Source organism: Aptenodytes forsteri, unplaced genomic scaffold, assembly GCF_000699145.1.
Source record: "Aptenodytes forsteri isolate BGI_AS27 unplaced genomic scaffold, ASM69914v1 Scaffold35, whole genome shotgun sequence".
NCBI classification, from domain to species: Eukaryota; Metazoa; Chordata; class Aves; order Sphenisciformes; family Spheniscidae; genus Aptenodytes; species Aptenodytes forsteri.
This window is the reverse complement of record NW_008795334.1, coordinates 2,283,458-2,302,005: the sequence shown is the minus strand read 5'-3', so window position 1 is coordinate 2,302,005 and position 18,548 is coordinate 2,283,458. Positions and strand designations below refer to the sequence as shown.

The window sequence follows — 18,548 nt, the reverse complement described above, 5'->3', positions numbered from 1 at the left end:
AGCCTTATCTATATAATGAAAAAAATAAACTATGTGATTTCCTTGTTTCTTCTAGTGCAGCTAAGAACTACTAATTCCTATGAAATGCCACCAAAATAGTTTATTTTTAATTATTATACAACCCCAGTTAATTGAAACATCTCAACATAATAATTTAGCAAAACTGAAAGTGAAAATTTAGTTTGAAGAAATAAAAAGTTGCAGGTTAAACTTTTGGAATAGGGTTTGTTAAAGGATGAGGATGACTTCTAGGATGCCAGCACAGAACCGGGAGATGTGCCACAGATTCTCAGTATGACCTTAGTCAAATTGGTCTTTGTATCCCATTCCTCCATGTCACTTGAGCATCCTTAAAGTTAAAATTGTGAAGAACAGCCATATTGCATACCAGTAGGATTTAGTATACCCATTACACGTGCAGTATACACAGCACACACATGAAAGAGATATAAGAGAAAACACAGAATGATAAATCTTGACGGGTCAAATTTGCCTCTAGAATATTAACAGTAAAACACAAGAGGAGATTGAGCTCACACAGCTAATAAGCACATCTCTTACTCTTACCACAATTCTTTTGTTACCGTGTCATTCAAATGATACTAAGGTTGTTCCTCTGTTATTAAGCATGCCCCCACTTCCAACATGAAAACACTGTCTTTCAGCTTTACCTCCTCCCTGAGTTTTGGAACCCAGTTTTAAACTCAGTAGATCTTATAAATTAAAATAAATGTTTGACAGCAACCTTTCCTACAGTATGTTACTTAAAACTCCTCCTCAATTTCTATAAATGTACAAGTACATTCCTTCGTGAAGCAACTTATAGCAAAACCAAAAATCAAGAAAGAAACAGAGAGGAAAAAAAACCCCAAAAACCCCAAAACAGAATAAAAGAAAACTTTACAGCCACAGCCCATAAAAATCCAAATTCTACCTGCATTGGCCTGTTTCCCTAAAAATATTCTTAAGCTATATTTTGAAACATTAGCTGAAAGGACAAAACCATCCTTCTATTGACAGCACAGGTCTGTCTATTACAGTGTCACACATCACCTGTCCTTCCTAGATACCGGAATTAAAAAAATAGATAACATAGTCTTCAAAACCTACCAGATTCTGTCAATGAGGAAGGAAAAAAAAACCAAACAAAACCCACAACAAAACAAACAAACAAGCAAAAAAAAACCAAACAAAAAAAACCCTACCACCAAACCAAAAACGAACTTGACAGACGCAAAACCAAAAAAACCCTCACCACACTCTCTCTGTTGCTGGCATCACAAGGAATAATGGCCTTGACTTGCAGCATGGGATTCAGATAACTATTACTGAAGGCTTTAAGAAGAGGGTAGAAAGGACTAAAAGATCTGTGGATCCTACCCTGGAGACTGATGATAAACTGTATCTGTACCATATAAACTTGTCCCACTAAAGTTCCTTCCAGTCTTTTTACTAATTTTGTAGATAACCTATATAGGCAATCTTTTGATCTTTCTCATAAGCCTGATCTCCTTTCTCCCTATGCGTATCGTAAGCTTTATAACCAGAATACCCTCCTAGATTCAGATCTCTCTTCGGGTTCTCATTTTCATATGACAATATGCATAAATCTTGCATATATCTCTTCTCTGATATGTCAAAACCAGACAAGGTGAGGCAGCATGGTACTGTGAAAACTCACACAACTTTCCCAGTCAGTAACAAAATGTTAGGATATGCTGGGATTAAAGTAATGAAACTAGTCTTTGGCACCATCTTGCCTGTTTAAAAACACACCAGCCTTACAGGTTTTCCTGTGTTGCTCTTGTATTCAGAAGAAACTGCCAGCAAATATCTATAAAACCTCTTTCTATTTCCCTGAAAAGCACTCCTTGATATTCTTTTCTATTACAAAACAACACTTGGGCAGTAACTGGGCCACTGGCAAGCTGCAACTGCTATTAACGTACTGATCTATGTTTCCTCCATTGTTTCTTTATAGTCCCATATCTGCTTGTATTTGTGTGTTGTCTTTTGTTTTATAATAAAGTCTTCGGTGCATGATGTTCTGTTGATGGCACGCACAAAAAATGAACAGAATACTATCTTCGTCTTTATCTAGCCAGGTACCAAAGCAATACAAATAATGAATAACATGTATGGGGTACACAAAATACATAGTATAATGCAAATAATGAAAGTAATATATAAACAAACTACACAGGGCTATACCACGGTTAAAAGCATGATGTGAATTCTTGCTAGTGGCAGGGCAAGTATAAGTTTTGGGGAAAAGGGAATTAATAAAGACTTGCATTAAGTACAATCCATAAATTTGTTGGACTCATAGTTCAACAAAATAATTCTATAAATTTCTTGATTATATGCAATTAACTATATTTAAAATCCTACAGCCTGGAAGTAGTCTCTATAGCCAAGCAACTACTGGTACTGATTAAGGTATTACACAACAGAATTATTTCCAAATGCCTGCTAATCTACATATGAAATTAATTGCCAAAATAGAAAATAAGAAAAAAAAAGTCCAGACATTATATACAATATATGCTTGGCTCTTCACACTCGCTAGAAAGCCAAGAACTCGCTCAAAATTTCACCAGTTACAGGACTGGTACTCTTGCCCTCTAGCACAACTGAAAAATTAGTTATCAAGCAACAATGAGGAGAGCAACTTAAGTCTTTAGAAGTACAAGATTTTGTGTGTTTGATGAAATTACTTATTCGTAATAGAACTGCATATCCTTGAGTACAACACACTGATCAACAACTGTTCCATGATTTCCTGGGGTACTCCTGTCTTTCTCTCTGCAGCCATACATTGTCTTGCTTCCTCTAAGACAGGAACTACCTTCCCTTCCTTCCCCCATGTTTATACCACATCTAATGCAAAGTCTAGGTCTAGGACTATAGTTCACAAATACGTCCATAATGCAAAGAAACAAAATGACAACATACTTCAAGTTCTTTTCTGTGTTAAGGTCTGACAAAGTTACTTCTAATCACCTGGGATTGGTATTACTTGGGATATACAGAATCAATAGAAATATTAACATGTAAAGCTAAGCATACTTATCCAGCCCTTCCCAAAAATCTTTCTTAAGTTGTATTAGTCATAGTTCCCACTCTTTGTACATTTGCTATAATTCCATTACTTTTCCTGTTACAAATTATGGGCTTTCTCAGAAGAATTTAAAAAAAAAGTGGTATGCAAGTTGCATGATGCCTAATAAATACTGATAACATCTTATGAAGAACTGCTCATAATTGGTTCAGAAAGATTTTCATAGTTAAATTTTTTTAGCCATACCACTGTAATACCGGTATTAATTGTGACAGCTAGAAATTGATCTATTAAAAGAATCTGCTAAAGAAACTGAAAACCTGAAATAAACTCTACATATACAAAAGACTAAAGGTCCAAATAATTTAAAGTTTTAAATTATTTTTAGACCCAAACTGGAAACCACTCATGTAGCTAGTGATACACATAAATGCAACAAAGAGGGAATATGACAAAGCAAGTAAGCCCCAAAAAATTCAAGGCTGTGGCTAGTATTTCATTGAACCAGAGGGAAGAAAAAGTACAACTGCAGAGAGGAGACATGAATTGCCACTACCAGTAGTACAGTTATTTTTTCCAAGAATCTGCATGTTAAATTAAGAAATTCTTCTTTACTAAAGTTATTCATATTATAGGTACTCTACTAAAGCAAATTACCTTCAAGATGTCATCTGATCCATCCTAACTACCCTTGTTCTAATTGCAAAAAAAGCCCAAAACAAACAAAACCCCACTCCAATTCCTCTTTGTATTAAGGTTTTCATTTTAGGTCTAAAAGGAATCTCAATTTCCCAAAGTTTTGATTCAACCATTACATAAATATTTCTCCAGCAGAATGAAGTAGTTATTTCAGAGTTAGGTATTAATTATTACCGTGATAAGCCATTTTTTCTTCCAGGAAAAAGTGATTAAACCATAACAGGAACTCACTACTTTTTCAAATTACAGTACTATTGTCTAACTGAAGTCTTGCTGTACAGTCGAAACAACCCTAGTTAGAGCACTAATATTCAATTACATAAAACTGTACAGACTTAGTAGGTTCCACCACAGAAATTTGTTACTGTCCTCTGCAAAAAACACGACACAGAACAGTATTATTTAAACATATTAATGTAACATCATTCATTCTTTTCCAAACAGTTAAGCGCTCAATTTAAACACTAATTGCTAGCAAATGTAAACAAAATACAGCTATGCACGTTTGCAGTTAAATTCATTCTGCATTGCTTTTGATTTAATGCATTGCCATTAAGTTATCACATACTGGTGCTTTAGCTACCTCGCAAAAATAAAAGTGTTAAAACTATTCTAGAAATTTTCATTATTGCCATTTTTACCATAGTACCTTGAAATTCTAATTATCAGACCAAGATTTTACTCTCCCAGGCTCTGCAAACATGTAAGTGAAATGCTCTGATTGTAATGTTGGAGATGGTACAGAAATGCAAACGCCTTCATTCAAACTAACAAGAACAACAGTTAAATTAAGTCTGCTAAGTCACTCTTAGCACATTATGAACGTATTGAAAATTAAAGAATTTAAAGCTTTCAGGGAGGTGTCCATCCAACTGCATAAAAACACGCACTGTGCAAGCCAGTCACTCTGGGCTACCCTTTCACCCACTGGGGAGAAATGCACAGACCATGACTGAATTCAAGCACAGATGTCTATGATGACATCTACAGACGTCAACTCAGTTTTGCCCTGGAAGTGCCTAATTCTCTGCACTTACCATGAAAGCAGCTCAGTGTGACTAGATCCCTGAAATGAGGCGAGATGAACTCTACCTGCAGCTTCTTCTGAGACTGTCAGCCTTTCAATTTCATTGAAAGATACACCAGAGGTTGCCAAAGCGTTGTTCACAGACTGCCCACACCTCACATGCAGTTTACATGCGGCCTGTTTTCAAAGACAGTAAATCAGCATAGTAGCTTGCCCTTACGTGACTCAGCTGCACGTGGCTCTTGTGCAAGACCTATGCCTCAGACGGGAATACTAACTTTTGCTGGTCAGATCCTGGTTTGTGTTTATTGACCATGTAGATTTAGGTGCATGGTTTGTTGGATCAGGAAGCTCAGCTGGTGCTGAAACATACTGATGATTCCAGTATTATAGGGAGGAGAGCTATATAAAGACAAAGGGAGCACAGGGTAATTGGTATAGATAGAGAAGACTCAAAATAGTGCTTCCAGAGAGGAAGAAGCAGGCAGATGTAGGAAAGCCTTTGCTGCAGTTGGCAGGACAAACACAAAGCTCCAAGGTGGTCATAGCATGGGGAAGGTGTGCGCAGGCTGCATTTGTTCTACTGTTCTTACAACAGCTTATTCATAGTATTCCAAAGAAGTAACATTTAACCACCCTTGGCTTGAAAAAAGACCAGGGAAAGATACGCAGTATTTAAAAATCCACCTTGCAATCACTGAAAGCAATTTAACATTTGAGAGAATTTACTATTGTAGGAATAAGTTAACTTCAGTATTAAGATTAAATATGAAAGGTATTTGGAAGTAAAACTTCCTCAAATTGATGTGAGCCCAGCTAACTCTTCCAGAGCTTGGAAAGCTCAGGGAAAGATGTCAAGAGAAGGCTGAAATCAAAGTACACCCAAATGTGCAATTTTCAACTCTGTCATCAGAGCATTTTTACTTCCCCCCCCCCCACGGTTTAAGCAGTATTATGCGTGACCCTTGCCATTAGCTATTAACAATAAATTATGTTCTTTGACTAAGACCTAATTGTAAAACATAGCAAAATCCAGACATGCGTATCCAGAAAAAAAAATACTTCTAAATGGTGCAGATTCAGGATGAGAAGTTTTGGTCTCCCTCAGATATAGTCCTATCTATGAGCCAGAACCACCAAACAAACATGGAAAAATGGAAATTATCATGTGGATAGAAACAAAAATAAAAGTTCTCAAAATACGCAAATCAGGAGGAACAGATGATTGTTATTTCAGAATCTTTAAGTACCTGCAAATGAAATCACAAAACTTAGCAACACAGGTTTTGTTTGCTTTTCTAAAAAACAACAACAAAAAAACCAAACAAAAAACCTGACAACAACAAAAAACCCACACACAAACTAACACCTGAACAAGGATACCAACTGGCCAGAAATTAGCAACTGTTAACCTAATAATCAAGAAAGATCCTGCCAACACATCCAACAGGCTGACATCAACAGAATTTTGTAATACAAACCTAATTCGGAAAGGCTAAATAAACACAGAAGTTAAGAAAAACAGGGTAACACATAAAAAGGGAATTACTTTACTAACCCAATAAACTTCCTTAGATAAGATAATGAACTCTCTAGACAAGGAAGAACAAGACAGGCAATTTGTCTGAGTGTCAAGAACAGCATCACACTGAGCCACACAGAAATTGAGGACGTTGGAAGAGATGAAGCTTAGCCCAACGTTGCCCCCTTAGCCCCTTCCTGAAGTGTTAAACTGAGAGGACCTTTTGCACCTGAATGAATTTATTGGTGGACAATGGTGTTATAATTGACCCTATTTGCTATTTCCATAAACAACTGTGGTACAAGAAGTAGCAATGGAGTGTAATGACAACAGTTAAGGGACTGGCAGTAGAGGACAGGACATTATATGAGAAGAACAGAAATACCAAAAATTAATAATTGCTCAACAGTCATATGCTTAGTGCTTAAAACCAAGAACTTGTGCTATTAAGAGCTTATCAACTGGAAACAACAGGAGAAGTGAAAGATGGACATTTATTAAGCAATTGTAAAGAGATTATGAGCCAACAACAGGCTATGTGCATGAAAACAATGAAAATGCAATTGCAGGATATGACAGAAGAAGTATTTCCAGTCAAGGAAAGGAAAAAACAGCAATACAAGTCATGAAATGCTAAAAATACTAAATGCTGATTTGAAACACACCACTTAGGTCTGATTATCCTCACTGATTAAAAAAAAGAATTCAAAATGGGAAAGGTACAGAAGGTGGCTACCAAAGGAGTCTCAAAAGCCTTTTCTTGTAAGGGGACATTACGAGACTGTGGTTTGCTTAATCTACCAAAACAACAGCCAAAGGTCTCTCTTTTAATATGCCTTAAATACAGGAGTGCCATTTATGCACTGGAAAAAGACTGCAAGTAGAAGTGGGTAGAAATGGGCCAGCAGCATCTCCAGCCTGAGAACTGGGGCTGCTTTCTGACCGCGGAAGCATACGCTCTGGAGCACCGTCCTCTCGCAGGGTTTCACTTCATGGTAAACAATTCCTTTTCAGGGTCCACATTTATCAGAGTCGTAGCGAGACAGAAGTAGATGCACAAATTAAACAAGGGACATATGTGAATCATAGAAACAATGAACTGGAAAGAAGCCGATGGATTTTTTGCTAAGTTTTGCTGTTGTCATTAGTAAAACAAAAAGTAGCACTCCCTTCCTGGTACTGTTAGTAACTCCTGAAAAATAAATTTTATAGCCTGATTTCCACCACAAATTCTATCTCTAATCTATATTCTCTGACAGGACACTTAACTGGCTCTGAGTAACTCAGAAAAAACCAAAAAGTTGAACAAAAGTTTATACAAAGCATATTGTATACTCTTTGGGGCAAAGACTATTTGCTTCCTTCTTTATACCCTGCTCACCAAGCGAAGCCAATGACCAGAGTTTCTAGATGTGACTGCAGATGTATCATAAGCGATATAAAGCTTATGCAGGAACAGCAATGGTAGCCTGTACAGTAATATCCCTGTGACTAGGCAAACAGTTTAACTGGCTACCCTTCCCCTGGGGACTAGCCTACACTGGGCTCTTCTTTGGAGGATTGGCCAACTGCCAGATCACGAGCAAAGAAGTCTTAGACTTGTAATTTATCACTATCTTCACATTGGTAAAACAGCATATTCTGTATTATTTTACTGACATCGAGCAACTCTGAGAATATTTTCCAGGAGCCCAGATGTTAAATTAATCTGACGTATGAAAAAGCAGAGAGACTGACTACTACTTATAATAAAAACAGTATACTGAGCAGTTCATGAATTATTTGAAGTAGCTTTCTTGATACATGCATTTTTAAGGAATTACATAATGAATATAAACACCACACACACACATCATCATAATCAAAACAGGACAAGTATTGTTACCCGTTTGGGAGAGAGGTTGTACTATTACCCACATGTTGTATCTCCATAATTAACACACAGCAGAATTCCAGTTCTGCTATAAATCTAGAAGACTCCTCAAGTAACATAAATGCAGCAGATGGGGGGTAAAGGCAAATAAAATGAGAAAAATCAGACGCCTTAACATAAAACGTCTTTCACAGCACAAATCGGAACATGCTATTTAAATAGTGGTGGAATATTTTGCCCTGAAAAATCAGTCATGTAACATTGACACCTTGATTACAATAACTTGCATGGACTGCTGCAAGGAAAGGTTGCAAAAAAGTATGCTTCCCAAGATTACAACAGCACAAAAGGAAGTAAAATGGTGTCCTTCCTGCCCAGAAGATGATAATCCTAATACTATTATCACTGCATGTGATAAATCTTGTACTCTTTGGCCATGAACAAGCCCATGGGAAAAATCAGATTCATGATGTGCAAAGACAATACTACATGCCTGTCCTTATCACTCAAACTCTGACAAAATACAACATCTTATTCAGAACTAAGTATTTTAGACAGTATCATTGACTTCAAATTTTTATAGTAGTAAGACTTGGAAGGTTCAAAATCATTTTTATACAACCCCAGTTCCTTCACTACTATATGTAATAGTGAGGTGCTTTTTCCTCCAAGCCAAATGATACTTTAAAGCCAAGTCTATTTTTTTGTCTTTAAGCAGGTACCACTATGCTTCACGTAAGAACATCCTGTAAGTTCATTTATATCCACTGTTGTAACAATATGAGATCTTTCTCATCTCTCCTCTCCTTTGAAACAGCAACTATTTTAAGCTGTTAAAATAAATAAATAAAAAACCCCACTCCCATCAAAACAGGCTGTGCTTTTGTTTGTTCTGAAGACCTTAAAATTTGTCATTAAGGAGAAAGTAGATTATAATCAGCTTTAATGGCCAGGAATTTAACAGAACTTCCCTTGTAACTGACTGGCTAGAGTACTATCTTTCTTACAGTTCTGTATACACTGACAGGGTAAAAAATACCAAAGGAAGACAAAGCACAGACAGAAATTCAGACCTGTTTGCCAACTGGGAGTCACAGCAGTACACAGTTCAAACCCCTCTCCCAGTAGCTATGGTTTTGGTTCCACGTGACACGGAGATCCAGTTTAACCACTTGCTGCCACCATCTCATTCTCCCTTCCCCATTACTCACCCTGTCCTGCTTCTGGCCATGCAGTGCCACCGCATAGTTTGCACTGGCCCCAACACTTGTTGAATAATTCCATGAGTCAATTTAACTTACTAATCTGGCTGAAAACCTCCTCAGAAGAAGTCTCGGATAGTTTTCTGACAGGCATAGTTAGATCATGGACAGACCTGAGATGTTCCAGAGCCAGTAGGAGGGAAGGTAGATAGAATTCAATGGCCAAGACCAGGGAGGGTAGAAGAATTTAGTCTTCTGGTACATGAACTCTTAACAAACAAGCTAATAGTGACACAAATTCTTAACCTTAATAGTGGCAAGTACATGAAGCCTTAAATGGGCAGCTATATCCAAATCCTACTAGTCCCCCAGAAAATTTATCTTTACCTCTGCTCATTAGAAACTGGCATGAGCATAAGATGTGATCACTGATAATTTTAAATTCAAGGTCTCAGAAACATGTTACAGTAATTTCCAAAACTTGTATCCAATTTATCAATTCATTTATTCATTTTAATTTAATATTTCCTGGTTTTGTATCATGACCTGAGATAGCAGAGGTTCCCCGTTTACCTTTCTAGACCATCACTTTTACTTTGTTCTTCTTATTCTCATCACATCCTCATCTCATACCTTTGGAGACAAAGGTTCGCTAGAACTGCAGGATTGCACAGAGCACCTTCACACAGTATTCAAACGAGCACACATGCCTAATTTATATAAGGGAAGCATAATATATGTAGTGTTTACCATTTGGCTCCTTACCCAGTGTTAAGTTCTATTAGATTTTTGGACAGAAGCTGTTCAGTGAACGATTTCACTGAGCGGCCTAGACTGATGCATCAGTCTTTCCTGACTTAGTCCTTTACAACTTCATAAAGTCAGCAAATAGTTTTGCTTTCTCTCACTATTCTTCACCTTGCTTTTATTGACTTTAAGCCTAAAAGCTTCCACTGGATTCACCCCACTCAAATTATTTGACTTAATAGGAATTCTGCGAAATCCTCCTTGGTTGTGATCAACCAAAACCAACTCACCTCATCATGTTTCCTGTTTCCCAAACAGCTAAAAGGTTTTCAAGCATGCAGAGTACCATCTAACCTTAGGTCACTACGTGTTTCGTTATTAACAAAAATTATTTCTTTAAATCTACTTTTTGTTTACAGTCAGCTTTTGATGCATGACAATGCTCGGCTACTCAACCCAAGACCTTTTAAAGTAATTTTAATGAAGAAACGTTGAGAAATTTTGTTAGTTTGGCCTTACCATATTGAAATCCTTTAAGTGTTTTGTTATCCTAGTTTTAAACTGTTTCACACAATTTTCTATGACACAAGCCATAATACCGCGGATCAAATCACACATTTTAACAACGTACGTATATTTCTTCTCAAATAATAAGTAGTAAGAGACAGTGCACATATTTATCAGCACATTATCTCTTCATACTCATGCTACTCACCACCTCTTACAAATCCATGATTTGAGTGTGGTGCCACAGCACCCATTTTTATTTTATTTTTTTAAAGCAATCCAGTCTTCGGCAGTATCTAGTCTTTATTACTGGAAAGATTTGGAACGGGATTCTTTCCAACTTTCCTGCCAAAGTCTAACAATTGTTTAAGTACTCTAAAGAAGGTTCATAAATTAAAACACTGAAAGTCGTATAAGTTCTCAGAAACTTTGCTTCCACAGATATAGATACATAACAAAAGAGTATTTGCAGAGGGACTAAAATGAGCCTATTCTTTAAACATTCTAATGATAATTCAAGACATTATCAGTTAGAAGCATTTCATTAAATAGTCCTTTTCCCCTAGGTATACTAGCAAGTGTTATATATGGCTGGGGCAAATGCAAAAAATTCTTAAAAGCATATTCCCCACGGTGAAGGACTTTCTATTTCCATATGAAGTTTCCCAAGTACTTTGATAATAGCCTCCAGATGTGAGAGAGAGGATTCTTTATAACCAGCTCACTGCTGTGTGATAATTTATTTCCTCTTCCAAAGAGAAGATGGTGCTGGACAAGAACAACAATGGCATTTTCATTTCTACTGTGAATTGACTATACGGATTCATTTTCAAGTGAGTATTTAGGCTCAGTTCCCACAACAAAATCATGTGTTGCGAGTTTCACATTAAAACACAACTAGAGGACTATGCTTCCAGCAATACTGATGTTTTAAAGACTATATCCATGTCCATTTCTACACCACGGTGCAGGTGCATCCCGTGGTACATCATGCAGTCTTCCTGACTCAGTCATCCAGAAGTAGGGGGTGTATAAAGCACATCATGCTCTCTTTCCTGCTTGTGTTTCAACACAACCAATAAATGAGACCAAAAAAAGGTATTTTTTTCCTAAGAAAATACAGTTTTTCTTTTTCAGCAACCTTGTAAATTGTGGTGAGTTGAACACTTGCTATACCTAGTGAAGCAGAAAACTATGCAAAATATTTGTACCTTGATCTTTAGCTCTGACTGCACAGTCTGCGACAGTAAGAGAAGAAAGAAATTAAAATTTCTTTCATAGAACTCATTCAGTGACTGGCAATTACACATAATACCATCATACTCAGCAGCACAAGAAGGTATCAAGGTGAACAAGAAAATACTCTTCAGGCATGGCATTCATTTTCTGGTTTCTTTAGGAGCCAGCTTCCACTGAGCTTTAGGACTGAACATTAGAAGGCAAATCATGTGAAACCCTAGAGCAAACCCATATCTAGTGATAAAACTGCACTGAAGAATTTTGTCTGTGTGCCTCTCATCTACTGGAGCCTTAACACAGGACTGTCATATTAACGACGATTATCTAGAATGCAGAAGATGTGGGTTTCCATTCCCATGTGAAAGGCTGGACAAAAATCAGAACTGTGAAACTGTAAAAAGTTTTGATATTTCACAATGAAAACTAATACTACCAACCAGCAACAACAACAAACCCCCCCTAACCAACAGCACATCAAACCAGAACCTGCTCCCCAGAAGGCACTGGCTGACATGGACATTCCTGTTCATCTCACTGCAGCAAACTTCAGCCAGCAGCTGGTGGGGTACCAGCTACTGCACCTACCAAACCAGACACTCTTTTGCAAAGAACTTCTGTTCAGACAAATTAGCCTTCTCCAATGAAGCACTATTTTACCAGAAAATTTTGCTACCTGTTGAGCACTATTATCTATATCATTAACAAAAAAAAAAGTTTTCTCCTTAGGCAGCTACTAAGGTCAAAAGTAGGGTACTCTAGAATGGACTGAAGGCAAAATGCAGAAATTTGCTTACTCTGTGTGTGGATGGCAGTCTCATTTTATTTTTAAGTAGCCCCATTAAAAAAAAAGTTTCTGGAAATTCTTAAAGCACAGGAAAAAATTGGTGCGTGAAAAATTAGACCTGAAACATATCTGGAGTGGTTTCCTGGCTATAAGTCTTATTTAATTCTTTAATAAGGAGGAAGAAAATTATGCATAATTGGTGCATGGAAAGTATTGTATTGGTAGAACTCATTTAATAAGTTTAAATTATTTTACTCTGAATAATGACAAGTATCCCTAGTAATAAAGACTGATTTCTGATACATGTTAAAAGAGTAAAAAAAATATTTTAAAGACATTTTCCATTTTAAAAATTTTCTTTAAAACGGGATGGGAGACTAAAGGAAAAATAAAAGGCACCAATATTGCTGATATATGGATCTGAAGTCAAATCCACAGTGCTCAGCAACAGGATGATGCTAAAGACATACTGATTACATGTAGGATATTCAGTTTCTGAGAAATAAGCCTGGAAAATTAATATGACAAGCCTCTGTATTTTATTATAATGTAGGTAGCAAAGAATAATATGAAAAGTCTTCAATAATTTCAACATGTAATATTACCATCATAATTGCCAATATTAGAAGTGTGGAAAAATTTCAAATTGAATATATTATTTACAAAAAGCATTTTGGAGGGCTTTACATGACAGTATTTAAAATGTTATTTTTAATGATTTTACTGTTCATTTTGCGATACAGTATTTCACACAAGAATTTACACTTTTCCATTTTGGGTACGGGAGTGAGGTACATTTGTATGCCTGAGGAAAAAGTGAAAAAGAAAAAGGAAAATGCAAAGGCAGGAGACTGAGGAAAAGAAAGAAAGATAGAAAAAAACCCAGTTTTTCCTATTCATGTCTCTATTACATATCTGGGGGTTTTGTTTGTTGTTGGATCTTGATGTTTACACCCAATCACCAGTCACAGGACTATGTTTTCACTTGGTTCTAACTTTGCTAAACATTTTAATAATATTTTCAAGCCATATAGCTATGTTGAGCTGATCAAAAGTTATCCCCCATCCAAAATAAGTATTCTATTTCCAAAACCTAAAAAAAAGACTTTTTGCCTAATTAAAGAAAGAAAAATCAAATGACTGCTTTTACAGAACTCTACTATACCCTTCTGGATTAGCAATACTATTTTAGAGGATAACATGTCACCTCCCAGAGTTGTGGTGGTTTTGTTGATTTTCTGCCATTATTTAATTTTGGGCTAATAAAGTCTTGTCTGGGAATTCTTCACTAATATTTTGAGAGCTTTAAGTAACTCCTGATTTCCTCTGCAAGAGTTCTGCAACTATTTTGCCTATCAGTTCCATCAAATTCTTGCCTTGCGGATAGCTAGAATATGCCCATAACTGCTGTACCTGTCCCTCAACATTCCTCATATGTAATCGCACAGTTTTATAGCTACTGATTTTGCCAAGATAAGAAGCAGGCAAGATATCAGATATAAAGTGTTATTGCAAAGATTTTTTTTTTTTAAAGAATGTTTTGAAAACATGTCTGACTTTTTTTAAGAAGTTCCAATAAGGCGCCTTCTTGTACTAAAATTTTCTTAGTGAAATATGTAAAGATGACTGATGTCCCAAAAATCATAGAAAGCACTGAAATTTCCTTTCTTTGCTAAAAACAGACTTCAGGTGAAGACTTCACGGTATGACCATTCCCACTACAGACATCAGGCACCCACCATTAGACGGATTCCCCAGACTGTTCTTGGTGAATCTACTGACATGACCTGCATTGTGCAGCGTTTTCCCATTTTAACCTCTACATTCACTTCTGCTTTATTTTGAAGCTCTCCAATTAGTAAAACAATTTCATTATTTAAGAAAAAATATGGGATTTTCTGAAAGAAAAAAAAAAATCATATAACTATGCAAGGAAGAACTCAAATTAGGCAGACTTCTCGAAGTTAAAGGCTGAAAAGTCATTGTATACAATTTTTATTAAACAATGCACTATTTATATATTTAATTTATATATTTAAATACACTATTTAAGTTCAGTGTCAGAATTAACCATGCTGAATTTAAATTAACATTTCACTAAACTACGTTGCTGAAATCAGCAACCTGCAAGTACTAAATATTATTCAAATAGCTGCCAGCAACATTCTCATAAAGAATGCCTAAAACAGGAATCACAGAAAATTTTTAAAGGTCCAACATACTTAAAAAAGCACTTGAGGCATAGTAGTTCTGTATTTGCAAAACGCTTTGTCATGTTCATCCAGAAAAATCACTTATCCTCTCTGTGACAAAATTTGAGAAATTTCAACCCCAAAAGTACAAAACAACATAAGAGTCAATCCACTTCTTGAGGTTATGCCCCTAGAATTGCTTTAACACCCATTTTAACACTTTATTAGAAATAAAGTATTTTGTTACCCACTAAATTTTACAGTTTCTGAGAGTCTCATAGTACAGTTATTTAAACTTATTCAATAAATTCTACCAATACAACAGTACCACTGTCTCAAGACAGTGCATACGCTGCAGCAGTGAGTAACTTTTGCCTTTACTTGAAATAGCTGGAAGATGCAGCTCATTCCCTTTATCAGATCAGACACCTGAAACAATACTAACCTGTACCCCAAGAATGAACATAAATTTGGTACCCATTGGCAGAGGATTTGGTCATTTTACAAATGTCTGCATCTGTGACAAAGAGACAGTGCCAAAGAGAAATCTGAGAAGCTTACAGAGAAGGCAGCACGCCTTGGCCTAAAAAATTATGATTGCCCAGAACACGTAAGAAAGCGCACACTTCATCAAGAGTACTGGACTGAAGTGGCCTGAAGCCACAAGCAAAAATAATGCCTTGTTTTTTAAAAATGATCTTTGTTTGTGTTTCTCTGACTCAAAAATTGAACAGACTCAACTTTACTTGCTCAGCTGCAGTGACCTCAGAACAGTAGTCCACATGCACATGCTGGAGATTTAAAAAGCAGCTAAAACATAAAAAATATTATAAAAAAACAATGATTGGCAAAATGGAAAAAAAGGAGGGGAAATGTTACCTGTAATAGAACACAACAGATCTCTCTCACATACAAACTCTGCAGAAGAATGACAGCTAGTTGACCAGGTGACTGTCAAAATAAACCACTTGATTTTTCTTAAGCATACATGAGACACTACGTAAGCACAAAATTTAACTTTTCTTATCTAAAAAACATTCTAGACTGTACAGTTATTGCCTTCAGGTCCTGAATCCCATATAAAGTTCTTATGTATGTCTTAAGCTTGCATATACAAGACTTAAAATACATGAAGTTCCATTGCTTTTACTCTTCAAAAGCCAAAACAGAATGAAACTCAGTTTCATTCATGTTCTGCAGGTTGTTTTTCTGTTTTTTTGTGTGTTTTAATTTTTTTTTTTAAATAACCCTCATGATCGTAGCATACTGAAACAGTTTACAAAAAAAACCCCCCACAACTGTGGAATGTATCTTGCTACATTTGTTTTCTCACCTTTCTGTCCTAAGAAGAAAAATGTAATAGTGCAATATTTTATTCCGATTGAATTAGTGCTGTTGGGTTTTTTGTTTTGTTTGTTTTTAATTTTAAATCAAAATATTCCACAATGCAGCTTCATAGCGAGAAAGGAAGACTTCAGAAGTGCACTTTGGCCTACAGATTGTGGAGGTTTGCAACAGCCTTCAATAGCTGCAGGAGTTTATTGAACATCCTAAAAATGCTGTTGGCTAAGATTTATGATTGGGAAACGAAGCTGTCAACTATAATCTTTAGTGCCTAAAACTCGGGCATTAAGCTGAAGCCATTTGCCACCTTAAAGAAAAGGGCCGAGACCTGATATTTGCCTATGAATTTTATGGGAAATTAGCATAGGAGGAGACAACAACAACTTCCTGCCCAAGTAACATATTGAAGAAAATGCTTCAGTATTTATATTAAATAGTCCTAAAATACTGATACATTCATGATGAGATTAATCACAGAATTCTGTTCCCGATGTTGAGAGTAGAGTAAATAACTGTAATCTGGAATCTGAAATTCCTAGCCAAGTAGAGGGGCCAGAAGGTGTTACTCCCAGATGCTACTATTGGCAGTTTCCTCACTAGTGGTACTGCCCTGTACTAAGGAGCAAAAAGAAGTAAGTACTACAGGGAAACATCCAGCAAAGGAAACTGAAGGATGGAGAAAAATGCTTTCTGCTGCCTGCTTGAAACCACTGCCTTGCTCAGCTTCAACTTTAAGCTCTGCCTTTTGCCAGAGCTCTGACTGCTCACACACAGGATTATCTTGATAGTGGCAAAATCATAGGGGTAACATACAAATCAGGTAGTGGCCATCTGCATATGGTTGACACTGTCTGCAACATTTGTTTTGAATTTGCTTAGGAGCTGCTTTCAGATGTCAAAAGGAGGACTTCAGAAGACAGTTGATTCTTGTGAGAGTCAGGTACTGAGAGGCCAAGTGGTAGAAAAGTAGTTTTCCATCACTGAATATGCTCTTCCAACTTAAGCATTTTGTATCCTGTATGCTTATCACTCCTCTTGGGTGAGAAAGCAGTATCTCCTAGTCAGCAATTTCAGAGAAGCCCAGGAAAACCAGAGCATCTTCCCCCTTCATTTTCAATATGACAGTTTTGCATGCATTCTGGTCTGAATTAAGACAGCACAATGTCAGTTTATAGTAAAGTTGATATTAGCCTCCATCTAGCTTCCCTTTGCAACATGATTATTATCTAGAATCAATGTACCCAGGTTTCTTTGTGCTGGTCAAGCCTCTGAACATTTGATCCATTGGTCATGAATGGTATCAGTTACAATTTTTTTTATGTATCATCAAAGACTTGAAAAGTAATTAAGAGATTTTGAATCAAGACTCACTTAAGGTCTCCAGCATTTATTTACAAACAAAAAGACTGAACCCCAGGAAACCCAATATACTACTGACTGGTTAATATATCCAAATCATATCCACACATTTATTTCTTATGCATTATTTTGAAGCTTTCTGAATTGAAGATTACAAATAAAGATTTGCTTTAATAATAATACAAAATGAAACAACTAAAACCAACAAGCCACAAACCCACTCAGTAACACGAGATGAAATAAAATTATGTCAAAGTGAGAATTTGTATAATCAAAATTATCCACACAACTTCATCCAACAGTTTCTGGCAACATTCCCACACAGCTATTTTCATAGAAGTTTCCATATACAAACAAATTACTACTAGAAAGGAGGGCAAAATTCAGTTCTAAGGTTGGCTAAAGTTTGGCAACTACAGAATTTCAATGCATACACCACCACAAAAGTGCAAGCTCTTTGTAAACACGGTTTCTTCAAAGAATAAACAAAATTATGTTCCAACATTTTTCAACAGCAGCCAGATTTTTGGCCTATCAAGGAGTCCTTAACAATATATTCTGCCCAGCTCTCAGGCCCTGAAGTGTAAGAAATATGAGTTAAATGAGTAACATTTAAAGAAGAAAGATTTTCACTTTCTATGAATAATTCTGGAAGAGCTTCATGAGCAACAGTAAACTCGTGGTCTGACCCTGCTATGAGCCCTGTGGAGTGTTAATAATACTGGCTTTGGGATGACACAAAAAAAAGATTCTACTACTTGCATTTTATCAGTTCATGCTTGGGGGGGAGAAAGCTATTTATGGTGCCTATCTGCTGGGTAGTACTTTTTTAATGTGTCATTATCTGGAAATAGAAGATTCATTTCTGTATATGTGTATGTATGCGCACACATATTCCCCTACAGACAGATAGACATCCTGTAAGTTAGCGCAGGTCTTTGTTTAAAGAACAATCAACTACAGCAGGCGGGGGGGCGGGGGGGGGGGCAGAG

At 36.5% G+C, this 18,548-nt stretch overlaps 1 protein-coding gene across 1 annotated transcript in view; it reads right to left on the bottom strand.

Annotated features, from left to right (window-relative positions):
- Window positions 1-18,548, bottom strand: part of PDS5A (PDS5 cohesin associated factor A) — an 86,671-nt gene that overhangs the window by 53,695 nt on the left and 14,428 nt on the right. The window lies entirely within an intron of this gene.